A 10257-nucleotide genomic window follows, 5' to 3' on the forward strand; every position below is an offset into this window, starting at 1 on the left:
GTGTATGAAAGAAATGAGTTCTGGTGGCACAGTGGTTACTGTTGGGCTGCTAACCCCAAGGTCAACAGTTGGAACCCACATATTTCTCCTAAAAAGAAAGATGGCACTTTCTCCTCCCTAGAGTGACACGGCTCTCTACCCTGCTAAAGAGATACAGTCTTTGAAACCTACAGAGGCAGTTCTACCCTGTCCTATAAGTTCTCTATAAGTCAGTGTTAACTTGATAGTATTGAGGTTGGATTTTCTGGTTTAAGAGGAGTGGGCAGCTTGCCCAACAATAGATTGGTACCCTTGTAGCTATGCAAATACGATGTCTAAAAACCCAACCTGGCAATTAGTCACATTGGACATCACGTTAGGCTTAATTGAGCCATTTCAGAAACAAATTAGGATCTCACTACCATCTAGAAAGAATAGCTAAAAATAGGGGCCTTTGTAAAGTAGATTCTTGTATTGATACTCTTCAACTCAGAAGACAGAGAACTGTGACACAAGAGAGAAAGCATTGGGAAGAAGCAGAAGCAGACATGGTGGCAGTGGTATCACGACACTGAGACAGAGCAGTGGAATTGCCAGGCCACAGAACAAGAAAACTCAGTGCCTTTGTGCAGAAGGTTAGTAGGAGAAGTGGTGTAAATATGAGAACTTATCTGGGGAACTAGATTTGGCAACCTATACAGAGTTGAGTGTATTTTGTCTGAGGCTAGGGGGTAGAATGAGCATTTATCTGCAGAGTAAAAAACCTTTGTAACATTTGCCCATTCAAGATAGAAACCAGGAGGCTGCAGGGCTTGACTTTACCTGCATTTATGTCTGTCAAGATTCTGTCTGAAAGAACAGTAGCTTGATTCATTTATGATCCTAAATTGTGTATTAAGGTAGAAAAGTGACCCTTATGCCATTATTATTTAAGGGGAACATCTATTAAACTTAAGAGATAGCAAAAGAAACAGGCACACACACATACACATCATATATTTTAGGGAGGCCATTAGCACGAGGTCAAAAGAACAACTGAGAATTCAGTTGGGACCCTGAGTAAATGGCATAGAACAAAAGGCATGTCACAGATCAGGATTGGTGGCAGATTAATACATGACAGGTACAAATGGGACTGCAGCAGCAGGAATTGGACCATGATTAGGACATGCACATTATTAGATAGAGGCACTTACAAGATAGGTTCAGAGCGTTCACACAAAGCCAGTTGAGGCAAGACTCATGGCAATGGCCCCTGTCCTGTCCTCAGAAAGTTGACCTCCATCAAGGATAACACCTAGGCAGTCAAGTGGAAAGGGGCTGGCTGGAAAGGAGTGCAGGCAATCTACTTCAAAGGCATTCTCCTCCAGGGGGAAGATGATCTACGTGCTTGGTTAATGATCAGAGAGTATTTAATGGCGGCTTAATCAAAGTTGTGACACAGCAAATAGACACTGAGTTTGTCACTGTTATAAGCAACCAAAACCTAAAGCCCCACTCAATGCCATCGAATGGCTTCCGATTATAGTGATCCTTTAGGAGAGGATGGAACTGCCCTTCGTGGTTTTCAAAGACTAACTCTTTACAAGAGTAGACACCCTGTCTTTCACCCCAGGTGTGACATACTTCTGCTCCGCTGACCTTGCAGTTAACAGCCCAATGTGTAACCACTACTCCATGAGCCTTTTGTAAGTTGGAGTATTCAGAACTTAACTTCAAATACAATTATATCAGTTACTTACCCAGTGAATTCTATCATTCAGGGACATGAGTAGAGACCTCGGAACCTGGCCATCAGGACAGCCTGGGCCCTTGTACACTGGAGCTCTCCTAGGGTCAGACTTCAGGAAACACAGATCCCTCCTGTTTCCCCTCTAGCTCCTCAGCCGGGGCTGTCCCCAGGAACTCCAGAGGGGATCACCCTGTTTGGAGTTAGGTGAATGGATTTGGGTCATATACCAGTCTGAAGATGAAATCCTTCCTTGTGATGCCTCACTGTGCAAGAGAGTAGTAAGAGTTTTCTAACTCCCTAGACTAGACCATATTTCTTTGTTCTGAACCAGAAGAGGAGTCATTGTTGAGAAAGGCATGTCAGGTTCTTGGCCTGCACTTCTTGTGCTAAATAGTAACCCCCCCCCCGGGATCGAAACCATGCTCCAATATGAGGGTATTTGCATTAAACAAGAACCCACTCTATCTTTACAGAGCAAGTTTACTAATTTATCATATCATTTTCAACTTTGGATCCACATCCTATCTATATAATATTTATTTCAGAATAAAGTAGATTTAATGCCTCAAAATTTTCAAGCTCCACTGAAGGTAAATATCATCTTTTCACCAGCAATCTAAATGAAGAAATGAATATTTTATGAAGAACGTTCATTACAAGCTCTTAAAGCACCTCAGACCATAATCCTTAACATATCTGGGGAAAGTGATCAAGCTGAATCATGCTCAAATATGCCACTCCAACACAGGCTGAGCTTTTCATCAAATTTAACCTGCCTCAATCCCTTTTCATCCTGGGTATTCATTACAATATGTATTGTGCATGAAGAAATGCCTATGGTTGAGTAGTCCATGTATTCACAACAGTGTGGTACCTAGAGAAAGTTGTGCAGGTGGACAACAAGAGACAGAGAGACACCAATAGGACATCCTAGAGGTACCTTGGCCAAGACAGAGATGTTCTATACAAGGAAACAAGCCAGGGGAATACTTATTTCCTACTCTTTAAAGCTCTTATGTTTATGGACGTCCAATTTTAACGCCTTTGTGAAAGACTGCAGCGTATAGTCAAGGAATATCAAGGGGTAGGTAAATGGGTCATGACAAGAGCCAAAGTGAGGGCAGAAGCTTAGAAATACAAGATGGATCCAGGAAAGAGACGACTGATCAAGCCTTGTGTCATCTTGGCCTAGATTCTGGATTCCAAACTCTAGGTAATTCTGACAGATGTCAGACAACACACACCATAGGAGAGGGCTTATTAGCTTGGGTTTTGGGATGTGCCATCCATAGTCTTGGTCTTCTAGGGAAAGGGCAAAAACTAGTGCCTAGGCTTGAGCTTGTGAAACATGTTCCACCAGGAAGCTAGTTTGGCAGGAAAACAAAATTCATGTGCTGGGAAGAGGCTGTGCTGTGATAAAGTAGGGCTGCATTAGCCTGAGTGGCTAGTTGGATATCATTGTCACTGCCCTTTTGCAACCCCCATGGTGTCTCTGAAGGCAGGGCTGTGTGAGGTTGCAGTTATAGGATAAGGGGTGTAGACTAGTGCTCCTCTAAAACTAATCAGAAAGTCAGGCTACAGAGAGAAGCACAATTTGTTTTAGACTCTCTCGTGTATACCAGTCATCAAGCATACCTTGAATATAAGGCTCACTGTCTTAAAAACAGGCTTAAACTCAGGGCTCTTACATTGGTTGGTTCCGGAGTAAAGTTGGTTTCCAGGCCCCGCCTAGAGCAACATTCTTAATTCAAGCTTGACTAAATTTTAACTCCTTCCAGAAATACTGTTAGCTTTTGAAAAAATATGCAAAAAAAAACACCCCCAGAATGGTGATAGTAACAGCCAAGAGATCAATAGACACATTGTATTGGATAGATATGCCTTATTAGGCTTGTTTAGAGTGTTGGAGATCAGGGATCTTACTGTGATGACTAGGTTTACCTCACCCAAACTATGGCAATTTCAATTGTCTCATATGTATGTGGAAGTTGAACACTGAATAAGGAAGACTGAAGAAGAATCAATTTGTTTGAATTGTAATTCCGGTGAAGGATACTGAAATAATATTGGTCTCCAAAAGCACAAACCAATCTGGCTTTGAAGAATTAAGCTCAGAGTGCTAGTTAGAGGTAAAGATAGTGAGATTCATATTATGTACTTCGGACAATGTTGTCAGAAGGGAGCAGTTCCTAGTGTATGTGGCAAAGTAGAAGGGCAGGGACAAATAGGAATCCCCAACTAAATGGACTGACACAATGATGGCAACAATGGGTTCATCCTAAATTTTGAGTCTAGCAGAGGAGAAAGCATTGTTACCTTCTGTTGTGTACTGGATCCCCATGATGTGGAATCAACTCAATGACATCTAACAAAAACAACAACAACAACAACCTCAGAAACCACTAATCAGTACCCCAGACATGCACAAAATACCAGTGTGTTAGTTATGTTTACAAAAGTTATTTCCGTGGTAACAGATGCCGGACCTTTCATGTGACATTTAGTGGAACATAAGTTCTCTTACTTAAAAGAAGGAATGAGTTTCCTCTGTGTGTGTGTGTGTGTGTGTGTGTGTGTGTGTGTGTGTAACAAAGCAATGACAACATAACAGGAATTCCTGCCCCTCATTGATTTAGACAATTCTCCTTGAGGTGAGCTGAAGGAAATTCTCTAAGATCCACCCAGCATGTCTTCTGGCCGATTACTTCCCAAACTTGGGCTCTAGTGTGAGGTGAGCACACAGGCACTAAGGTGTGAGTGACCATTTTTCTGTCAAGGGGAGCATAAATCACAAAGTCCTCTACACTGAGGGGTCAGCTGCAAGACCAGAGGATCTAGGCACAGCTAGATCTGTGAGAGTTGAGTGGATTTCAGGATGCTCAGAAGGTCTATAATCAACTGAATCAAAATTACATTCCATGAAAAACTTCAAGGCTAACTGGAAGACAGATTAAAGTTGAAGATTCTGACAGCATGACAACAGTGTATTCACACAGTCTGAATAAACACCTTATGTTTTGTTTTCAAGTTCAAGTTATTGGGAGCAGACATAACAATGTTTGTGAGAGTATACTTAGTAACATTTTCTATGAGACCAGTAATAACCTGATATCAAGGTCAGATAATGATATTGCAAGTAAAGTGTACCCTAGTATTGATAATGGATCTACATGAAAAAGTTGTTTATAATATTGGGAACTGAGTCAGACAACACATTAAATTAATTATATACCACGATTAATTGAAATCTGTCCTCGAGTTGAATTTTAATATAAGAAAAAGAAATACTGTAATATAGCAATTAATGTAAAAAATAAATAATTCTCTAAATAGACACAGAAAACATACTAAATTCAAAGTCTCTAATGTTAAGGGAAAAAACCCTCTAAAATCTAAAATAGAACAGATATAGTTCAACATGTTAGTATGCTAATGAACATTCCTAAGGGGGGGTGAAAGTCAAAATATCATTAGAGGAATGAGAAATGTCATTAGAGGAATGAGAAACAACATCACCCCACCTCAGAAAAAGTATGAGAATATCCACTTTCACAACTGATACTAAAAACGGACTGTATATTAAAACTGCAGCAATCAGAATAAGATTGGTTAAGAAAGAACAGAGGCTTCCAAAGAGAAATTAAAATTCTTCTAATCATAAATTAATAATCATATCTATACTAGATTCAAGATATGACATAAATAGCTAACAAATATAAAAATGGTGTAGGCTACATTTCAACATGCAAAAATAACTTTTGATACTTAGTTCACAAACCATTAATTGCTAAACAACATCTCCCAAACTATTAACCCTTACAACTTAACATACTGGGCATCCTTACAACACACTGATCATTTCCTCAAACACTGAACCCCTAACTACCTGAAAAGCCCCTCACCATCCAGAATGGCTATTAACACCCTGAGCATTGCCTGATACCCATAACCAATTTGTTAAAAATTAGCCTAATTCATTTATCCCAATTTTTAAAATCATGAGCACAACTTAGAAGTCTCAAATTCAGAAACCAACTTCCAAAATGGTACTGTTTAAATCATAACTGTACATCTTTATACCATAATACATAAGACCTAAGCAACTGTAAACATAAGCTGTTAGGAAGGATACATTCTAAACATCAAGCCCTTTAATCTGTCCACTAACATCTGACTCTTAAGTCCTGACACTTAGGTTATGTTTCTATTCATTTACCCTTTTTCTTGAACAGGGAACATTAATCCCAAGACCTACATTCCAATCTAAGGTACAGACTCTGACTCTAACACCCTACAACCCTGAAGTGAACCCAAATCTAACCCATCAAGAAACTCCCATTGCTAATTACGTATGTGGTGCTGTCTTTTCTCTCAGACTTTACCTAAATGAAGGAACTAAGGTAGGTAGACAGACAAAACCAGGAATCACAGGCACATTTCCAGTAAACTATTAAATCATTTGCATCTGATACATGGCAGTGGCAAAATAAAGTGGTTTATAAATGTTTATATATGATAAACAACATCATGTCCATATCACAGGTCTCTTGTGGGTCTCCCTCTCCTGTGTCCTGGTCTCAAGGAATCTTTTCTGCTATTTGACATATGCAGTGATGTGTTATTCAATAAGCAAGGTGCCTGAGGGCTCAATTGTACTGATTTACTAATTTGTAAACCCCAATTTCATCTGGCTTCTTCCTCAAAGATGTAGCGAAACCCATGTTAAATAAGTCATATTAATTACTGGTTATTTTGTCATCGGAGCCAGCCGACGAGTTGAACAGTCCTGAAAGAGGGAGTTAGGATTAAGGGGGAAGAAAGAGAGACAGAAAGTATTGGGAAGGTGGGAAGGCAACAGTCAATACTGAAGCCCCAAGTTTATTCTACATAATCCTTTTATCCATGCAGAAACAACCAGGAGTTAATTATCTCATATTCAAGCCAGCACATTTGATACACATAGCAACTCTGTCTTCCTCCAAGCCAGATATCCTTGAGAAAATTAAACAACCTGTTTTCCCCGACCTTGCATACTTTCTTGTTCTTAATAGTCTGTTCAAAACGTAAAGCTGCAGAAGAAATCAGCAAACACTGACACATAGGTCATGAGATTCTCAGCCATTTCAAGGCTGAATCTTAATGGCTTTCAACAACCCCTTCCCTACCCTCAACCCAGAAGACACATCACAAAAGATGCAAGAGGCAGAAAATTAAAGGTACATACCATTTTGTATCTTTGTACCATTGTATCCATTTTTCAAATCTAACATTGGCCTTTTACTCAGACCTAGGGAAAGGGCTCAGAGAATGATTTTGTATACTCCCTCTACAAGTGTGCGCTGACAACCCTAAAATATTTGGCTCCAGGCATCCTTTAGATCTGCGTGAGCCAACAAATTAACCTCACAAGACATATTTGGTAGGGCTGTATCTTCCCTCAAAACTGGAAACATGTCAATCCTATGTACACCTTGTGTGTCCAGTGCCAGGAACTCGATGTCAGAGCACACTGGGGTTCGCCACTCATGAAGAAGAAAGTCCTCAAAGAGTCACTCATGATAACAACTGTGGGCCAACACTCCTCGGACCTAACCTGTGAAATGCTGACTGGACACCCGTGGCACATGGACATCTCAATAAACTCTGGAATCAAAGTGAGGCCTTGGGGTGGACAAATTAACAGAAGTCATTAGTGAATGCTTCATCATCAGGATGATAGCACAGGGATGAATACCTTTGGGCTCCACCTCAGGGGCTTCCAGATGCAAAATGCAGTGTTCCTCCCTGAGCCTGTCATACATACCTACTGGGTGAGGTTCCAGGGTCTCTTACCTTCCAGGAAGCATGAACCATCCAACAAAGAATGATCCACTATCGTTCCCCACAGCATAGTCTAATCTGAGATCCACATCTGAACGAATTTCACCACCTTGAATAATCTGCCTCCAGGATATCCTTGGTCTGAGCTCAAACTGGGAAATAAAGGGGAGGCTAGACACAGATTAAGTGGTAATCACCCAAAAGTACTTTAGCATGATCAATACATCAATATAATTTATCCTTATTGGTACAGCCATCCTGGGGCTTGCAGTGGATTGCCCAATATAACCTGATGCTGTGCTAAGAATATGCAGACCTCATGGGAGACCTGATTAGTCATCTACAGAGAAGGTAACAAGGATGAGCTATATCTGTAAATCCATAGCTGGAATGTGGGACATGACCAGCTATTACTATGGGAGACACAGTGAGGGAAGTCAGTGTGAATAAACCTCACATTCAGGAATGGGCTACAGTGGGTGCTTTTTTTTAATTAATAAATCTTTTTATTGGGGCTCATACAACTCTTAACACAATCCATATATACATCAATTGAGCAAAGCACCCTTATATATTCATTGCCCTCGTCATTCTCAAAATTTGCCTTCCAGTTGGGTTCCTGGAATCAGCTTGGTTTCCTTTTTTTTCTTCCCCCTCCCTCACCACTCCCCCTTCCCCCTGCACTCTTAATAGGTTATAAATGATTATTTTATCTTATCTTACACTGCCAGGCATCTCCCCTCACCCACCTTCCCATTGCCCATCTACCAGAAAGGAGGTTACATATAGATCTCCAAAATCGGTTCTCCCTTTCTACACCCCCTTCCTTCCCGGTGTCCCCACTCCCACCGCTGGTCCTGAGGGGTTCATCCATCCTAGATTCCCTGTGTTTCCAGATCCCTACTGCACCGCTGTACATATTCTGGTCTAACCAGGTCCGCAAGGTAGAATTGGGATCATGATAATTGGGAGGGGAGGAAGCATTCAACAACTAGAGGAAGGTTTTGAGTTTCATTTTTGCTACACTGAACCCTCTGTGACTCATCTCCTCCCCACTACCCCTCTGCAAGGGATGTCCAGCTGTCTACAGATGGGCATTGGGTCCCTGTCACGCACTCCGCCTCATTCACGGTGATGTGAATTCCCTCTCCCCACCACCGCCGCCTTTGTTGTTTGAGACCTGGTCTCCTCTGCCCTTCACGATCACCCATGTTGATGTGCTGCTTCCGTGTGGGCTTTGTTGCATCTGGGCTAGATGGCCGCTTGTTTGCTTTCAAGCCTTTAAGTCCCCAGACGCTATAGCTCTCAGTAGCCGGGCACCATCAGCCTTCTTCACCACACTTGCTTATGCACACATTAGTCTTCAGCGTTTATGTGAGGAATGTGATCATACCATGATTGTTTTTGTTCCTTGGTGTCTGCTACCTGGTCCATTCAACACCTTGTATTCGTTTAGGCTGTGTGCTTCTTCTCTGTGGGCTTTGTTGCTTCTGAGCTAGATGGCTGCTTGTTTGCCTTCAAGCACAGGGGGTGCTTATGATCAAGTTAGCAAAAGAACCAGGCTCTGAGGCAGGTAGAGATGTGTTGTCTGGGTGGCTTTCCTGTTGTAGTCTCAGAATTCTCAGTTTCATAGTTTGCCCCAAGAAAACATCTCTATTTGTATTATTATGTTCCAAAGCCCTGAGATCTAAGAATTCAAGTATCAGGCCTACTTAGATGTTAAAATAATTTATGTGTAAACTATTTGCCTTCAAAAATGTTCACTTTGGTCAGAATCAGTTTTCATTTAAGAGAAAGTATAGAAATCGATGACCAGAAAAGACGGTGCTTACTGCAAGTCTGAAGGGAGTGACCTCACTTAGGTTGTAAACAGACCCTAGAAAAGTAGCTGCCTTAGAGAAGTGCTGAACTTGTCTTATAATTCTGTTCCTATCTCTCCTAGCTGTGAATATACCATTTGTAATAGGGGAAATGTTACTGTCCTACAGCAATGTCACAAGAAATAATCTTCAGCTTTATGGAGGTTCCTTAACAGGTGTTAACACCTTTCAAACAGTGAAGATGTGTGTGTGCTGACTGGAAGACAATGAACATGTAATAATCCAAAACACACTAAAGCCAAACTGAAGAGATGGGCACACAATGGCAACAGAGTTGTCTTGATGAATAAAACAGGTCTGTTAAACATGATTAAAGAAAACACTGCATGATCAAAAGTGCAAAATTATTCAGATTAGGACCCCAAAATACGGAATTTGTTTCCACCCATTTTGTGGGGACATTCATGGATTTAGAGTCCCATAGTTTTCTATAGCATTGAAGCTCCTCATATACTGATGAATGAATGAACTAAAACAAAAAATTTCTGTGCACAAAAACAGAAAAATAATTCTCATTAAGAATCACCATGTCAGAATGATGGGGCACCAAATATACAAAATGTGCTTGACGCAATGGATGTATCTATGGATTACAATAAGAGTTGTATGGGCCCCCAATAAACTGATTTAAATAATAATAATTATGATTTTTAAAAAAGAATCAGCATGTCTATAATGCAAAACATGTCAGCTTGGCAAATCTCAATTAGTTAGTGAAGAAGCCCTACTGCTCCGGTGGTTAAATGATTGGCAGCTCTGTAAGATGAAAGCAGTTGAGTCCCATAACATGACAATCTGTTCACATATAGATTATAGTCTAAAAACCATAAGGAAAAGGTTAAGGCC

This window comes from Tenrec ecaudatus, chromosome 15, assembly GCF_050624435.1.
Source record: "Tenrec ecaudatus isolate mTenEca1 chromosome 15, mTenEca1.hap1, whole genome shotgun sequence".
In the NCBI taxonomy this organism is placed as follows: Eukaryota; Metazoa; Chordata; class Mammalia; order Afrosoricida; family Tenrecidae; genus Tenrec; species Tenrec ecaudatus.